This window comes from Silene latifolia, chromosome Y, assembly GCF_048544455.1.
Source record: "Silene latifolia isolate original U9 population chromosome Y, ASM4854445v1, whole genome shotgun sequence".
NCBI lineage: Eukaryota > Viridiplantae > Streptophyta > Magnoliopsida > Caryophyllales > Caryophyllaceae > Silene > Silene latifolia.
In genome coordinates this window covers 99818468-99837491 of record NC_133538.1, presented here as the reverse complement: position 1 = coordinate 99837491, position 19024 = coordinate 99818468, and the positions used below count along the sequence as shown (strand labels likewise).

Here is a 19024-nt window from a genome sequence, read left to right as displayed (position 1 = left end):
GAAGATCAACACATTTTTGATCGCGGCCAATTCCTTTTGGTAAGTCTCATAGGCTTCCCTAGCGGCGGGGGTGGACCTTGCGGTAGGTGCGGCGGGAGAGGCCTCGGTAAGGTAACGAAGCTTGTCGTCACTCTCCGCGGCCAAGCGAAGTTGTGCTTCCCAATCGGCAAAATTTGACCCATTCTTTTCTAATTTACATCTATCCATGAAGGATCGGAGCCAAGAAATATTGGTGAGAGTGTTTGAGCTAGTGTTGGTGGATGAATTTGGAGTTGCCATTGCAAAAACAATTTTGACTACAAAATAAGAAGCGAAGGAATTAATAAACATTTATTGTTTTAATGATCCTTGTAAACATTTTAAACAAGTTTTAAGCATTTATATAGTGACCTCTACCCAACTATTATAAATGATCCCGACATCCAAATTCATATTAACTCGGGCACGGTGAGCCGATTCATCCCTAATCAATATAATTCTGTGGATTAACTCTTTAATCGATTCTACTTCTAGAACTCTCGGTCGATAAAATTACTTTAATATTTATCTTAAGCCTGGAACACATGCGGCTATGGTTGCGAATACTTCCGTTAAGCTCAATCCAAATTTCGATGTAATAACAATTTACTACCCACTTACCCAACGTAACAAGTTTAGCACCCCGGTGAGCCGAGCCTACTTCTTTATGAAATTGGGATTCATGGTTCTACTACCTGGTAAGGCTAATTCTCAATTATTATTTAGTGAGAGGTCTTGTCAATTTATTATCTATCACGTTTTAAGTGAAATAAAGTGGTGAACTACAATAATTATAATTGACACGGTCGATGGCTCGATAAAATGATATGCATGTAAAGTTATGGCGATTTGGCTATGCATGCAAATATATAAAACAAATACAAAGCAAATCAATAAAATCCTAGTATGGCCTTCCTAAAATAGTAAATCTAATAAACTATTTACAAATTCGGAAACCAACTCCTTTGGTCCCTTGAACTTCATTTGGCACGTACTCCAAGGCAACACCGTCTTTATCGGAACGCCTTTCCGAATGGCACCGTCTTCAAGGATCTCCGGGATAAATAAATTACATAGCTTTTCTACTTTATACAATATAAAAACAAAAATAAAAATAAAATAAAATAAAAGTGATACGAGATCACATTAATTACAACCGAATCGATATCCCCATTCATTTTGGGAAATATCAATTAAAAACTAAGGCCATACTAAGTACAAATTACATAATTCAAAATTATATAAAATTAAAATATGACAATCATAATAAAAATACAGCATTAATATATGTATGAAACATGCCATGTGATGTGCCAAATCGCCCTATTTAAGCTAATATCGTATATTCGGTCCGGTTTTATGGATAATTGTGACTATTAACTTATTAAAATCACACAATATTACATAAATCAAATCTATAACCAAGTTAATTACCCCAACATTCTTAGGACTCAAAAATTTAGTTTTCACTAAATATTTGACAATAATTCAACTTGATATTTTTATTATTGCTCTTTAAACACTTTTACTCATAATAATAAAGAAATAATTCCCAATAAGTCATAAAAATTCGAAAATTTCAAAATCATAGTTTTGTATATTCTGGAAAATTCCCAACATTCCAAAATTTTAATAAAAATTTGCCCATAGAATATATTCAACTTATTTCACAAATAAATCGCATAATATGTAACTTTAACCCCTTAATTCAAAATTAAACATAAAATTATGTAAAAATCAAAATTTAAAATTTTGAATATTCTATATAAATTCTAGAACCTGGAAATGACAAATTTTCAAGCCCAAAAATCGAATTTACAGTTATGACTATTTAAAGTTGCCATTTATAAATTTTAAAAAATAAAAATCAATAATAATCCAAATCAAAGAAATTTGATATGAAATTTAGATATGATGTTCATATCATATATACAACATTGGGAAAAAATTCCATCCCATAAAATTCATTTTAGCTATTTTTGCTAAAATAGTCACTATTTATGTGATTTTTACATCTAAAACTCATAAATCATGCAAAATAAAACCATTTCATTTCAAAATTTACATACAGTATGTAAATATTGTATTTGACAACATACTAAAATTTAATAGGTAGAGACGAAGTCTAACTATTTTTGACCAAAATACCTCTATTTAATCCATTTTTATCATGTAAAAATCATAAATCATGCTATATAAAACAGTTTTGTACAACATTTTACATACAAAGTGTAAAATATGCATGTGACGTCGTGTAAAAATTTCAAGGTCAGAATCATAGTCTAACTAATTTTAGTATTTTAAGTGTCATTTTATTCAGTAAAATATAATAAAAAAAACTAAAAATCATATTAAAGAGCAATAAAATACCATAAATCATCAAAATGACCTAAAATCAATTTAGGACCAGAATGTTATTCATGCAAAAATTTCGCGGCATTTATCCTCAATCACAAATGTCTAGTTTTATATGTTCACATTTTAACTCGAAAAAACAATAACCGATTATGCATGCAACAACCATTACTCTGATACCAATTGTAAGATTCATTAACCTATTATTAGACACTTCTAATAACTTAATAAAATTTAGTTTAGTCATAAACTAACTAGATCTTATGCATGCATAACAAAATAATACGAAGTAAGAAGAAAACCGATCAACTTACAAAAAGTGACGAATGGTTTATACTAATCGGTCTCCTACCAAATTAGTCTTCTTAAGAAAATCCAAATGCTCCAACAAAACCCTTAGATTCAATAGTAGAATCTACTCCTCAAGGATTTGTACCAAGGTAATCACCCTTAATTCATATCCTAATTTATATACTAGAAATTAGAATACGAGCCCTTAAAATTATAACTAATATTATTTTATACTTCTTCTAGTAATAGTGGAACAATATTAGAGATTTGTGAGATTTTCTTTCTAATTATTCTTGACAATTTTAGAGAGATTATGTCAAAAAATAATACATGCATTATTTTGTAAGAATGAATCATATTATAAGAAGAGAAAAACTTCTCCTCTTTTCTCTAGGGTGGCCGGGTAGGTCAAGGGAAGAGTACCCAACCCTTTTTCAATTTGCTCTTCTCAAGAGTCTAGGCATGCAAGCCTATCATTACTAGGTTATGATTGTGTTCCCCTTTAATTAAATAAACAAAACACAACCATCCCCTATAATCCCCATTTACACGGCACACCCATATAAAATGGGTCCATTTTAAGTTTGTCAAATGTCAATTTGTGTAGTGTGACATATTGGACATGTTACTAGACACGTTGTTTAATAATGCATTTTTAACTTATTAAAAATCATTATATAAACAAAATAAATCACATACAAAAATTAACTAGTAATTCACAATTACAAGTACTTAAAATGGGTCATAGATTATAAATCACAAGAACTTGTATTTATAATAAACCATTCATTCTTATTTTAATTGTTTCATAAACAATAAATAAACCTAAGTAATAAAACAATTTAAATTACTTAAACCGAATCTTATTTAATCGAATTACAATAAGACACTTAATCTCACTCACAAAACCATTTGTTTAATTTTAAGGAATTAATTGACTTGTATCAACATACAATTAATTAATTAATTAATTAATTAATCAATTAAGAGTGTTACCCTAGAGGTATGACCTTAAGGGATCAACTGATCACCACCGTCATACGACAGTAATGTCAAATTCTAGTCAGCCAATCATTACTGATTAATATGGATCATTTGACAATAAAATATTACTTACCCTCAGCATTCTTAATATGAGATTTAAACATGTGATCGCATTATTGTCGAGGACACATCCTCCAATATACACCCCCCTTGTGACGGGAACTACAAGGGGTGGAACAAGGGCGTGAAGCCATTCCCGAAATGACTCCACTCAGCCAGGGACGCACCCCACACATACACAATCATACTTCTACACAATCAGAATTACCACGCAATATACATAACCACTAATCAACAGTACTGAGTAGGAAAACCTACCTTTAGCGATCTGCAGATAGCATCACATCCCTACGATTGCAAGACAACCATCTACCACACCTAACAACAAAGACATACCCTTATTACTAACATCCATAACCACAAATGAAACTTAAGGGTGATAATGATGACTTACCTATGCGTGGCATACCGACGAGAAGACCGTACCTTGACTCGAGCCTCCGTCCCCATGGTAGACTCCAAGAGTGAGGGACTCAAAAGGGTGATGATGGAGAAAGAGTGTCGTCGATCTAGGTTTAGGAGAAATAAAAATGAAAAACCGATTTGGGTTTACGACTTCACGATTTATATCTTAACACTGAACCCGCTATACTCGATCGAGTATGGAACCTACTCGATCGAGTCACAAGACTGCTCGATCGAATGGCCTGCGCTAGATCGAGTTCCTAATCCCCCAAGGTTACTAAGACGCAAGGCCGATAGTGTAAAGATTCTAAGAGGTCAAACATGTGTCTATGGTTAGTCAACGGGTCCCTAACGAGGTGGGTATTACCGTCTGCCCAAGTTAATGTGGTTGGATTATGAGGTAATCTACAAGAAGGGAACTAAAAATGGAGCAGTTGATGCAATGTCAAGAGTAACAGGGTATGAACTGATGGCCATGGTTATTTCTAGCATACATACTGACCTATTGGCCTTCGTAAAGGCTTGTTGGGATTATGATAATGATTTACAGATGCTGATCCAACAAATTGAAGGCGGGCAAGCTAAGGCTCACTATACATGGGCTCAAGGGGAGTTGAGGAGGAAGGTAAGACTACTAGTAAGGAATGATGAACAGTTTAGGGAAGAAATCATTTCTCTCTTCCATGAGTGATGCGTGTCCTAAATATGATGTTTTACACCCTCTTTTACACGCATTTCAGAGCTCAATTATGTAGTTTAAGCTACTATTTTCCCTATTTCCGTCTACTTTCGTGTTTTTGTGTAATATTGCAGAAATGTGAAGAATCCAGCGGAAATTGAGCCGAATCCGTCCCCGAGTACTTGGCATATTATTTGACATGAAGTACTTACTCAAGAAATGAACTTGGCGCGCATTTCAAGGCGTGGAAATAGATTTATCGAGAAATTAGAAGCGGATTACCAGCTACAGTGGTCTATAGACTGATCTACATGGTCTATAGACTGTCAGAATGCTGAACAGAAGTCTGCAGGAAAGAGGAACAGTCGATCGACTGATGACTCTGGTCGATCGACCAGAGCACGATTGTCAGAAGCTTCTGTACAGTGCATCTTAGTCGATCGACCGGTCTTGGTGGTCGATCGACCGCTATTTTAATCTGACGCAAATTAAAAGGACGAGAAGTTAGAAGCCCAATTGTAATTAGATTTTAAGAATAAGAATCATGTTATATTCCTATATAACATGAACCCTATGTTTTAGAACGGAGATCGGTTTGATTCTATCGAATTAATTAGGATTCAATACACAGAGAAGTTGAACTTTTGATAATTTCACTAGTTTAGATTAATTTTCCGTCAATAAAGTTTTCTTTTGCATTGGGTTTGATCTTTTCTCTTTAATTCTTCTTTACGGTATTCTCTGTTCCTTTGTTCAATTTCGCTGCTTTAATTCTTCCGTGGTTAGAATTGCTAGTTTAGATTTCCCAAAGCCAAATTATCATTTCATGTTAGTTGTTTATTTAGTTAATTTAATTAAGAATTTGTTTGCTTTATTTGTTGATTTTATTGCTGTTATTATCACCATCATGAGTAGCTAAATCCTTAGTGCTGAGATGTAGGGGATCTGTAGGTTAGACGGTTTCGACATAGGCGACCTGTTATCGGGCTCTGGTCGATCGACTGACTTCGTTGGTCGGTCGACTGGGTCCGTAGGTCTATCGACTGCCACGTGTTAGATTAGCTTCGACTTAATTAGTTTAATTGCTATATTTGACGAATCGAGTGCACGCGACTAGTTGAATGCTTAGGAATTGACCGACCTGATAGATCGAAAGATAGGGGAGGGAAATAGACTACTTAATTAAGATGACTAAATTAGCAAGATCGAGAGATAAGTTACTTTAGTGAACCGACCATCTTAGCATCCTTTTAATATTTGTTTTCATCTGATTCATCTACTGCTCATTTATTTACTTTAGTTTTAATTTGATTGCCCTTTAGTTATAGTACTTTTCAAATCAAACCCCCACACAACTGTTACTTTAGATTAAGATTAGACAACTATTAATTGCATCGCCTCTCTATGGTTCGACCCTGACTGCCACTAGCTTCTGTTAGCAGTATTTAGGTTATAAATATTATTTTTGATACTAAAAAACGGTATCAAATTTTGGCGCCGTTGCCGGGGAGGCAATTGTTTAATTTTTAGTTGTTTTATTTTAGTCTCTATCTTAGTTTAAGGGATATCTGTTCCTTAAACTCTTCTCATATTCTACTTGTAGTTTCTTCTTATGCGCAGGTCACAGGGTGGTGAATTACGACCGTTAGATTGAGATCGAAAGGACTTTGCGTGAGTTGAGACGATCATCTAGAGTATTGCCGACAGAGGAAGAGCTGAGTACTCTGTCCAGTTATTACGAGAACGCGCTATTTGAGGAGGATCCACCTTCATCCCCTATTTCTACTTCTTCAGCTGAGACCATTACATCTCCAGATATGGCTGAAAAAGCAAGTATAGCCAGTCACTCCGAGCCAAAAGCTAAGAATCTCTATAAGGGATTCGCATTGCCAGCTGGGACGGATACAAAATTCGAACCGAAACCGGCCTACATTAACTTGGTTGAGAGAAACCAATTTGGGGGAGCTGCAAATGAAGATGCAGCTAAACATATGGAGATATTCATTGACTACTGTTGTTCCATACCCCCACCAGCAGGTCTGACCCAGGACCAGGTAAAAGAGACGATGTTCATATTCTCGCTTCGTGATGCTGCCAGGGAGTGGTACCGAGATTTGGATCGAGCTGCCAATGGTATTACTGATTGGAATTCGCTGGCCCTAGCATTTTATAAGAAATATTTCTCTTCATCGAAGACCAATGCGATTAGAGCTCAGATCACAAGCTTTAAACAGGGTCCTGATGAAAATTTTCATGAGGCGTGAGTCCGTTTCAAGAAGCTGGTGCGATCTATTCCGCACCATGGGTTCGAATAATGGTGCCTATGTAATCAATTTTATAATGGGCTTTATGATGATTAGAGGGCTATCCAGGATGTTGCAGCTAATGGCAGATTCCATGAGAATGTTGGGGAAACTAAGGGGTGGAAGATTATTGAAGATATGGCCACCCATAAAGCTGAGCCTGGGAATTCTAGAGGAAATCAGAGAAGATCAGCTGAATCTCCTGCTGTAGCTGCAATAGAGGCTCTTACTGCAAGATTTGACAAGCTAGATTTTGGAGGATCCCAAAAAGGCGGGATGTATAAAGTTAATGCAGTTTCAGACGGTCCCTTTACATGCAAAAGATATGGAGGAGAGGGACATGTTTCGGAGTTTTGTACTTGTTCGAATGAAACATGTGCTGCCTTTCAACATTTTATGCAGACTGGTACTTATCCTGATCCCTCTAATGTCCACCCCAATTTGAGGTGGACTAACCAGAATGTTCTTAATTCGGGACCGCAACAGCAGCAAAACTACGTGCCCCCTCATAAGCAGCAGCAGTATCAAAAGCCTCCCTATGTGCCTCAGCAGTAGCAATTTCAAGGTTCTGATATTTCTGAATTGGAAAACATAGTTCAGAATTTGTCGGGTTTGCTACAAAAGGAGTCTCTAGCTAGAGAGACTTCTACAAAAATGTTGGAGAGTCAAATTGCCCAATTGGCAAGCAAAAGTGCAACTAGAGCTCCGGGGCATTTACCGTCGCAGCCAGATCAAAAAGAGACTCTAAATGCGATTACTTTGCGGAGTGGGTCTACTCTTGATGGGCCCGCTATGGTCGAAGATGCTGCTGAAAAAGATGGTGCGGAACCGAGCAAGAAAAAGGCTGAAATGAACAGTAGCAAGAAAAAGACGATCAGCAGGTATATCGATCGATCGATCGATGTACGGGTCGATCGATCACTCGCGCGATGCTGCAGTCGATTCAGTCTGCGGAAGCTTGATCGATCGACTGACCTACATGGACGATCGACTGAAGGTGCTGCTGATTGTGAACCTTTTCGTCCTCCAATGCCAGATAACTTGAGGGACTACTTATTTCGGGGTACGACGACTCCGAAATTATCGAGGCAAGATCCAAATGCTGATGGGTCAGTTCCGGTTCCAAAGAATGACCCTACGACGGTTAATAGTTCATTCCTGAGACGTTCTAAAGAAGGTTCGAGCTACAACAAGGACAAGGTAGTGGATTTTCAGCCTAAGTCCACTGATGCCGGTATGAGAGACCTAGAGGAGAGGGCTAAGTTGCTTCTTACAGCCCCATACCCAGAGACATTGGTGCCGACAAAGGAACATGTATCGTTTAACAAGTTTGAAAATGTTATTCGTAGCTTAAATGTGCAAGTTCCTTTCTTAGAACTAGTTAATCAAGTGCATGCTTACATGAAATTTATGAAGCAACTGTTATCTAAAAAGAAGTCACTTGATCTTTTGTCAATCTGTCGCACTAATCGAGGAGTCATGTTCTTATTTGACTCACACTGCTCCACATAAGTTAGCAGACCCTGGTAGCTTTTCTGTTCCTTGTAATATTGGTACCTTCTCAATTGAGAAGGCATTATGTGACCTAGGAGCTAGCATTAGTGTTATGCCTTTGAGTCTTGCTAAGAAATTGAAATTGACTAAGTTTGCAATCACAAACATGAGAGTACAGATGGATGATCGTTCTGTGGTCCAGCTCATAGTAGTATTAGAGGATATTCCTGTGCGAATAGGAAAGTTTTTTTTTCGCAGTTGACTTCATTGTGCTAGATATGCCCGAGGATGCTCACATTCCTATCATTTTGGGTAGACCATTTCTGCACACTGCTGGTGCAGTTATAGATGTTGGCTCAGGGACATTGACCTTTAAGGTAGGGAAACAGTCCATTGTTTTTGCCCAGACCTATAAGAAGAAGGCTGCCATGTACCCAGTACTTGCAATGTAGCTAAATCTTATGTTGTGTTGCCTGATATGCCTGCCCCTATGCCTACTTCTGCTATAACACCTCCGCCCTAGTTTAGGAGCAAATTGGAGGAAAATTCTTCTGTTTTGACTGTTGCAGGAGCTGGTTTGGGGAAGTTAGAGCCACATGTTGATCCAGTTGTGAAGGAGCCAATCGTTCAAAGAGGAGGTCTAGGGTGTCTGAGCTATGCAACTGATGAGGAGCCTGATAAGGAGCCAGTCAAAGTGACGGAGTCTGATTTGGATTTTGACGAGCCAGACGAGGTCATTGATATGGAAGATGTTCGAGATGTTGATCCGTTGAGTTCTGTGGATATTGGAGTCGTTAGGAGTGCAGCAGACAAGATGAGCACTGTAGAGGCTACTTCTTGTAGCCAGAAGCCGAGCAAGTGGGCCATTCCGTGGCCATTCTTGATCAAATATTAGTTGATTAAGACTTTTCAAAACATTTTATTGCTTTTGTTAGACTTTTTATTGCTTTGATGTGCGCGAGACTTCGCTTTAATAAGTTTGCTTAGGATTTAAAGACTTTAGACTGTTACTTTGGGATTTCCGCAATTTTGGGCGCATTATTATGTGTACTTGCAGGTTCATAGACCATATTAGCTCAATTTATTGAGCTAATTCGAAGAAATCACAAACTTACAGCGGGTATCTCAGTCGATCGACTGAGGTGTGTGGTCGATTGACTACGCCGCGACTCCGGGGGCTTCTGTTCCTGTCACCATGGTCGATCGACTGGATGGTATGGTCGATCGACCGTTTTCGTTGTTGTACTTGTTCACGACCATTCCCCTGCTGTGCTTGGTCGATTTGCGGAGTTAAGGGAGTCTTTTCTCCACTTTGTTCTCCAATTCATTTATGTTTTCTTCTGTTTTCTTATTTTGCACATAATTTTGCGTTTCGTAAATTGTTTTCTCGAAATTACGCGCGGTACTTTTGCTTCTTTTCAGGTACTTATGGTAGCACTGCTGGCTACTAAAACCTTCTAGCTCACGCTGGTTTGGGGAGGTTTCCTTTTGCGCGCTTAAAATCTCGTGAGTTTCCGAGTTCCTTTTCATGTCTTGTTTAGTTATAATAACGCAAATTCCCGTTTCCCTTTTATTTCATTACATGATTTTGCACAATGGGGACATTGTGTGATTTGGTTTAGGGAAGGGTTTTGCATTGCATTCACATGCTTTATTGCATTTCTTTTTCACGTTTATTGCATTTCAGTTTGCATTTGTTATTTCATTTCTCTTATATATACAAAATACCAAAAAAATGGATAAATTTCAAAAATTCAAAAAATGCATGTTTATTTTAGCATATAGGTTGAGTCGGAACGGTAGTATTTCAATGATGACATTGCATTTTCAGCTGTTTTATGCCTAAGCCTTGCTAATTGACATGTTGTTAGTAGAATCACATATGCATATCTACGAGTTTTCGTTAATTTATTCGCTGAATCTTGAGACTTGAGCTAGATTTTTGGCAAACTATATCATTTTCTGAGATTTAGAGCTTATAACTGGTGACATTCATGACCGGTTTATTTAGGAATGTGATTAGTACTCCTTATGAGACATGTTACATCAATTTGCATAAATATGAACTTAATCTGCTTAATACATGTATGCATTCGGTTTGTGGTTTGTTAACACATGTGGTAGAGGTCCCCTTTTCTCATTTTACCCATAAACCTCACATAGCCAAATTGCCTTCTGTCCCATAAGCTACATACTATATTTAACCTACCTTATCTGAGCTAGTATTGGTAGTTGTGGGAATGTGTTTATTGTATTTTGGTTATATTGCTCTTTATGAGAATATGTTGGTGAAATGTTGAAGGAAAAGAAAAGAAAAAGAAGAAAAAAGAAAGGAAAAATGATTCGAAAAAAAGAGGTCGGTCGGTCGACTGGACTCATGGGTCGATCGACCCTACACTGCAGAAATGAAAGAAAAAAAAAAAGATTAAAATCGCATAATTCAAAGTCTTTATTAAATGGCGATTTTTGCTCCCATGTTGTATTTGTATCTTATGGGAAGTTACTAATTGTGGAAATTGTGAGATTTGTGCTTCTAAATTGGCAGTGTTTGTATCGATTGATCTTGAGTTTGAAGTTGGGATGTTCCCGTAATTTGGATCTGTAGTAACTAGTTTGGCTTTAACTTCTCATATCCAAATTTATTTTAGCCCCTTCTTACCCATACCTCACATATCCATATTTGCCTCGGCATGTGTCATGGTCTTTTATGGTTGGAATGCATATGTACGGTTGTAGAGATCATTTTCATATTAAACTGCAGACATGTTTTATAGGTCGTAGTCAGGTGAGAGTCATTACAAAATTACTTCTTTCTATCTTTACATATATTCACCTGTGCTTATGTGTGATATGAACGACCCGTGAGAGTCCAATATGATAAGTCTTTATAGTTGACGGTTCAGCAGTTTTTAACGACTACATAACTCGTTTGCATGATTCATATTATTAATTGATTGTTAGTTCTTGCATTAAACTGGTTTAGGCTTTATAGTTGCATTTCGCTCTGAGATTGAAATCGTTCCACTAGGTTTTAAGATCGAGTCTAGTTCTTGCTTGGGGACAAGCAAGGGTTTGGTTTGGGGAAGTTTGATGCGTGTCCTAAATATGATGTTTTACACGCATTTCAGAGCTCAATTATGTAGTTTATGCTACTATTTTCCCTATTTCCGTCTACTTTCGTGTTTTTGTGTAATATTGCAGAAATGTGAAGAATCCAGTGGAAATTGAGCCGAATCCGTCCCCGAGTACTTGGCATATTATTTGACATGAAGTACTTACTCAAGAAATGAACTTGGCGCGCATTTCAAGGCCTAGAAATAGATTTATGGAGAAATTTGAAGCGGATTACTAGCTACAGTGGTCTATAGACTGACCTACATGGTCTATAGACTGTCAGAATGCTGAACAGAAGTCTGCAAGAAAGAGGAGCAGTCGATCGACTGATGCTTCACGTCGATCGACCAGAGCACGATTGTCAGAAGCTTCTGTACAGCGCATCTTAGTCGATCGACCGGTCTTGGTGGTCGATCGACCGCTATTTTAATCTGACGTAAATTAAAAGGACGAGAAGTTAGAAGCCCAATTGTAATTAGGTTTTAAGAATATGAATCACGTTATATTCCTATATAATGTGAACCCTATATTTCAGAACGGAGATCGGTTTGATTCTATCGAATTAATTAGGGTTCAATACACAGAGAAGTTGAACTTTTGATAATTTCATTAGTTTAGATTAATTTTCCGTCAATAAAGTTTTCTTTTGCATTGGGTTTGATCTTTTCTCTTCAATTCTTCTTTACGGTATTCTCTATTCCTTTGTTCAATTTCGCTGCTTTAATTCTTTCGTGGTTAGAATTGCTAGTTTAGATTTCTCAAAGCCAAATTATCATTTCATGTTAGTTGTTTATTTAGTTAATTTAAGTATGAATTCGTTTGCTTTATTTGTTGATTTTATTGTTGTTATTATCACCATCATGAGTAGCTAAATCCTTAGTGCTGAGATGTAGGGGATCTGTAGGTTAGACGGTTTCGACATAGGCGACCTGTTATCGGGCTCTGGTCGATCGACTGACTTCGTTGGTCGGTCGACTGGGTCCGTAGGTCTATTGACTGCTATGTATGGTCGATCGACTGCCACGTGTTAGATTAGCTTCGACTTAATTAGTTTAATTGCTATATTTGACGAATCGAGTGCACGCGACTAGTTGAATGCTTAGGAATTGACCGACCCGATAGATCAAAAGATAGGGGAGGGAAATAGACTACTTAATTAAGATGACTAAATTAGCAAGATCGAGAGATAAGTTAATTTAGATTTTAAGTATCATTAATCAAGAACGAAAGTTAGTATTAGTGAGAATAAGGGACCCGTAGCTTAGGCCGAAAGGTTGCTACCAGTTAAATTGGACCGAGAGGACTTTTTAGTTTCCCGTCTAACATGCTTAAAACAGTTTACTTAGAGTTGCTGCCGTTGAAACTACAGTGAACCGACCATCTTAGCATCCTTTTAATATTTGTTTTCATCTGATTCATCTACTGCTCATTGATTTACTTTAATTTTAATTTGATTGCCCTTTAGTTATAGAACTTTTCAAATCAAACCCCCACACAACTGTTACTTTAGATTAAGATTAGACAACTATTAATTGCATCGCCTCTCTGTGGTTCGACCCTGACTGCCACTAGCTTCTGTTAGTAGTATTTAGGTTATAAATATTATTTTTGATACTAAACGACGGTATCAATGAGTCACCAATGGGGGCCATTCAGGGGTGCAGGCAACAATTAAGAGGATTTCAGAATTGTTTTCCTGGAAGAAAATGGATAAAGGAGTCAGGAATTATGTGAAGCAATGCATTACATGCCAAAGGTGCAAATTACTGCAATAGCTTCCGGGTAGGTTATTGCAGCCATTGCCTGTGCCGGGTGCCTTTTGGGTAGATATCTCTATGAATTTCATAGAAGGGTTGCCCAAGTCACAAGGCAAGGACACCATCACTAGTAGAAAAAGTGTCATTGACATCGCCCTAATAACATCAGTTATTATCATCGGTTAATTATTTTATTTTTATTATTTACATCAGTTATTATCATCGGTTATTTGAAAACTCATGTTAATTTATTTAAGTTACATCAATTTTGTTGAAACCGATATTTTAATTAATTAAATAATATTTACATTGCATCGGTTAATTAGTGAAACGATGTTATAAAACCCAATATTTTTACACGTAATAACACAACCGACCCTTCAGTTGCCTCATTTCCATAGTTTTCACCGAAATCCCACACAGAACCCTCACAAGTGCCAACCCGTCGTCGCCCTCCACAGAAACCCAACGCACACAACCCGTCGGCGCCCTCCTGTTCACACCAGGTCGGCCACCACACCTTCAACGCTGTAACTTCATCTCCTCTGATCGACGCTGTCATGCCCGCATATATCCATCAACCGATCGCCTGATTATACGTCGCTCTATGATCGATTAAGGTAATATGAATCATAATTTTTCTTATTTTTTTTCTCCAGTTTTTTGATTTGATGATAGAACAATAATTGATTTGGTCACTTGTTTGCTATTTTTTCTCTTTCTATTTCAACTCAAACTGATTTAGGATTCTCAGGTAAATTTTCTATTCTAGGTTTTTGATTTTCTATTATGCGACATACTTGTACATATTAGAACTCTTGGCTTCTCCCTGGCAATAATAATGCCCAGGAAACCGACACAAAATTAGCAAAATATCACTCAGAATCTATTCTATTTAAGCCCGTTAGAACTATTGAAATCCAACACTAGTTAAATATCAGACAAGGCTATTTTATGAAAATTCCTCGTGTTTTCGCTAAGAATGAAGTGTTGATAGCCGTAACATTGTTTGTTTGGTGAGTGTTTTAACTGGGTATGCAAGTATTTTTGACAAGATCAGAGTTAGTAAAATCCGCAGTTCTGTAATCTAGAAAAGAAAGGGCATTTCATATTCAACCAGATTACCCTTCACCTTTCATTAATTCTTCTTGCCTCATCCTAAAGTTTTGAAAACCCAAAATTGGCCGTGATAGTAATGAATATCTGGCCCCGAAACATTAGAAATATGGGAGAGATGAAACTCAAATTTATGTAAGTTAGTCTATGAAGTTCATGTTATTTGAATATTTTCCGAGTTTTGTTTTATTCATTTAGATATCCAACATCCTCTTTTACTTGAATAATGTTTGGATATGGCATGGAGAGAAATATTATTATGCCTAGCAGCGTAAATCCAGGAATTAATAAATAGTGATTGGCAAGAGATTGATGGTGGAGAAGTTGGAATGTAATGGCTGTAAACTTGTATATTGTAAACAATTAACCGAAAAATAATCTATCGAGGTTAGTACTCAGTACAGTTGAATGCAGTTCAAATTAGTTAAGTTCAGTTGATAGAGCCTAATTAAAATATTCCATAGATAATATATGTTGTCATACGTCTCTTTTTAACTTAATTTGTGGTTGGCTTTTTTTTTCTTTTTGGCAGATTGAGATGATACTTTAAGCTTTGGAACATGAGATAGGTTAGATGGCCAACTTCTTCAAAAAGGCATGTTGTTTGCTCGTTGTATTGGCATAATTTTTTCTTCGTTTTTTGTGGAACGTACTATTTACTGACCGTTAGTTTGTAAATTTGACTACTCAATGACATTGTTTTCTTTTGAAGTACATTATTGTAAAATTAAGACGATGATTGACATTCTGTTGCTTCTTTTAGTCTGACTTTGTGCAGAACAAGGGAAGGAATAGGAAGGAATTCTTTTTTTTTTTTTTGACAACATGGAAGGAATTCTTTGTGTCTACTGCAGGTATGCATTTCCAATTAACTGACTTGTATCTATCTTTAAAAGATGGAGACTGCTTGTTATCTATAGTAATCACGCTAATTCTTAATGGACTAATATTACTAATGGGATTATTATATACAACGGTTTGTACATCTGCTTTAGTGGCTTTTGTTTATGAGTACTCGAATTTCATTTGTTCTTTTCAAATTTTTAGATAAAGAGTTTACTGTGGAAATGTTACAAACTGAGCTTGATTATTATGTGAATGTAGGTGACCCTATTCGTGATTCATTGTGTTGGCTGCTTTTACTACTACTACCTGGTAGCACATTACCCAGACCCGACAAAGACATGGATCGCGCTTCAAATAGGAGATTTCCGTACCACGAATCTACGGCAATCTACGGCATTTGTATGTCACAACAATGTATTTTTCCATCACCAAGCTTTCAACTACCGGTTATGGTGATCTTCACCCTGTTAATATAAGGGAGATTATCTTTGTCCTCTTTTATATGCTCTTCAATCTTGGCCTCACTGCCTACTTGATTGGTAATATGACCAATCTGGTGGTTCATGGTACCAGTCGAACTCGTAACTTTGTGAGTTTCCTTCTATTCCTCCTTGTATCTTAACCCAATATCTATGTTATCTAACTTAGATACAAGTGTTAGGCGAGATACTTTGTTAAGGTGTATTATCAAAGTAACACATACAACATCCTTTTTTTTTTATATGGTTAACTGAATACTAGACAAATTCCCTGCATTTTTATTTTATGACTCATGGTGAAAGTCGGAGTTGCTCGAAGATTGTCGTCATGGTACTAAGTACTAACCAAGCTAGTTTAGAAATATGACAAACTTGGTAGTTCACGGTCATACCCAAACTTGAAACTTTGTGTATTTTAATCATTGATCCAGAACCACGAATGATTTTGTTTTTTATTCCCTCGTTAACAACAAAAATTTGGTCCCATAATTGTTCTAAACGAGGTGGTCTGTTACTTGTTTGCAGGGTATATCAAGGACTTCTAAGTTAGTGATGCTATGTTACTTATAACTGCATTTGGTTTACACAAGGTTAAAGCTGACACCTTTTTTTATCTCATGCGTTTATCAGTTTCTTCTAAAGATCATGTTTAAGATAATCAAACTACTATTCTATAATACTCAATATGTATAGTGTGATTCACAAGGTTAAAACTGACACCTTAAGTTGTTGATTAGTTCTAATATTATTGTTCAGAACTTGGCTGCTAAGTACATTTGTATGGAATATTGACTTGGCTATTTCACCCGGCACTACTCCGTCTTTTACTCATTCCACCTGTTGTTATACTTTATTGGCATTGCATACCTCAGGTCATGACAATATTTCTTTTTTGTTGTTATTGCAGATTTTATAAATCTTTTTTCTTAAAAATGAAGTGTGTAACAGAGATAATAAAGAGACAATTGCATCAGAGCATTTACTTGAGGCCTAGCAGGTGAGTAGCGTCAGCACACTATGCCAAATCTGGCAATCAATAAGGAGCGTATCATAACGGTTTAATGCATTTAATATTGACACTTAGATTACCGTTTTCCAAATATTGGCAGAAACCTAGACCGCCATAATGAGAATAACGGTTTCCCACGATAGCCGTTGTTATTATAATGTGGCAACGGCTACTTAACAAACCGTTATCAAAAGCGTTTAACGGTTTCTAAAAGTTCGTTATAAAATCTCTCTTATCAACGGTTGTTAGACAACCGTTACCAGTTTTAGAAAACGGCATTTCAAAAACCGTTACTAAATTAGCAACAGCAACGGTTTGTGGTACCCGTTGTTATGTTGTAGATACGGGTTTCTTGTAACCATTATCATTTTCAATTATGAAAGAACGGTTTTTCAATTCAACCGTTGTCACTATTTGATTAGATTTCTCAGTTTAACCAGTGCATGCAAAACTTTATCAGAACTTTAATAAATATTCAATTTGACCAATAATATTCAATTTGACCAAAATAATTCTATAAATATCTCTTCATAATGTTTTGGATCAAAATATAAATTATCAAACATTTACTCTTTAACTTCTCTCTAAATTTCTCTCTAAAAAAATATGGCTGGTGTGTCGGAGCTACAATCACGTTATCGTTACGCACAGCCTTTTACTTGTATTCTCCATAATCTCTCGGTTCGTTATGATGGGATTGGAAAGGGTTTAAACCCTAATTTTGGGTGGTTGACGCAAATGCTTCATGACTCCAGTTTCACTCCGGTTTCACTGCGGTTTTGTAGGCTTCGCTTTTATCGAGTTTGACGAAGCCAACTGCCATGATAGTTTTCGTCAGGAAAGAACATTGTGGGCTAGATTTGCGGGGAAAGATGCGGGGAAAGAGGACTTCTATTCGGATGCTAGACAAAAGGGCCCTTATCTATGGGTTGCAACCCATGTTGATCATCATCTGCTGACACATTACACGAGGCATCACATTCCTGCCACCGTGCCTATGTCATGGGAGAAAGAGGCCATTCCACCTGCGCTGCTCGCTGATGATGAAGAGTCGATCTACGACTTGATATATGCTGAAATTGGGCATGAAGATAATCCTAATTCTTTATCAGATTATAATTAAGTCTTTAATTCTTATCTGACATTATGAGTTGTATTTTGATTATGGTGGTTATTTGAATTAAAGTTTAATTATTTATGTTATTTGTTACGTTTTAATTAAGTCCTTACACTCAAAGGCAATCCACCAAATAAAATATTATAATGACTAACTTTCTACTTATTTTAATAAAAAAGAATGGAAATGGCATAATAAGATAATAAGAATTGGAACCGTTATAATAATTGATACCGTCGTTTTAGTATCAAAAATAATATTTATAAAACCAAATTTCTAAAAGGTAGTAATAAGGGTCGATCCGCAGGGAGGCAAGATATCTGTTTTAACGGTTCGTTTATTCGGTCACAAGTGGGGGTTTTAAATAATTGGTTTTCTAAACTACGAGTTCGAGAGAGTAAGAGAAAAGCAAGGGAAGAGGGATAGCTAAGACAGTCGGTTCACCATGATTAATCAGTTTAGCAATCAAGGTCTAAGGTCAAGCAAAAAGATTTAAGGGGTAACGAACGTCACCTTTCGGTCCTTAATTCGCCCTAAAACACAAATAGCTTAGCTCTCTCCCTCACTACCGCGTCCTAATGTATCGCTACGAGTCTCACCCTTTCCAACCTTCCGGTCCAGGTCAAGGTTTACTGAGATCTATAGACTAACTGCGTCGACTTAATTAGACTATAACAATTAATTGCAGAGAAAACAACAAAAATCATATGAGCATTATCATAATAAAATCGATTGCTAATCTAATATAATCACGGATCCCCTAATGTCCTAACAAGGAATTTAGTTACGCATAATAAAGGACCAAAGCATAAAAGAAGAAAAGAGAGAAGGAATTAAGATTAATACCGATAAATAATGATTGCAAGAGTTTAGATCCGGAAAATAAATAAGAATGGAAGACGGAGTTTCCTCCGTTTCCTCGCTACAGGAACAGTGA

At 36.6% G+C, this 19024-nt stretch overlaps 2 long non-coding RNA genes across 2 annotated transcripts; both read left to right on the top strand.

Annotated features, from left to right (window-relative positions):
• Nucleotides 1–13890: 13890 nt before the first annotated feature.
• Nucleotides 13891–15492, top strand: LOC141627253 (uncharacterized). Its single transcript, XR_012536816.1, has 3 exons — nucleotides 13891–14140; nucleotides 15169–15231; nucleotides 15415–15492. It is a non-coding gene; the product is annotated as an uncharacterized LOC141627253 (long non-coding RNA).
• A 248-nt stretch (nucleotides 15493–15740) lies between these two features.
• On the top strand, nucleotides 15741–17371 carry LOC141627252 (uncharacterized). Its single transcript, XR_012536815.1, has 3 exons — nucleotides 15741–16071; nucleotides 16487–16551; nucleotides 16869–17371. It is a non-coding gene; the product is annotated as an uncharacterized LOC141627252 (long non-coding RNA).
• Nucleotides 17372–19024: the final 1653 nt, after the last annotated feature.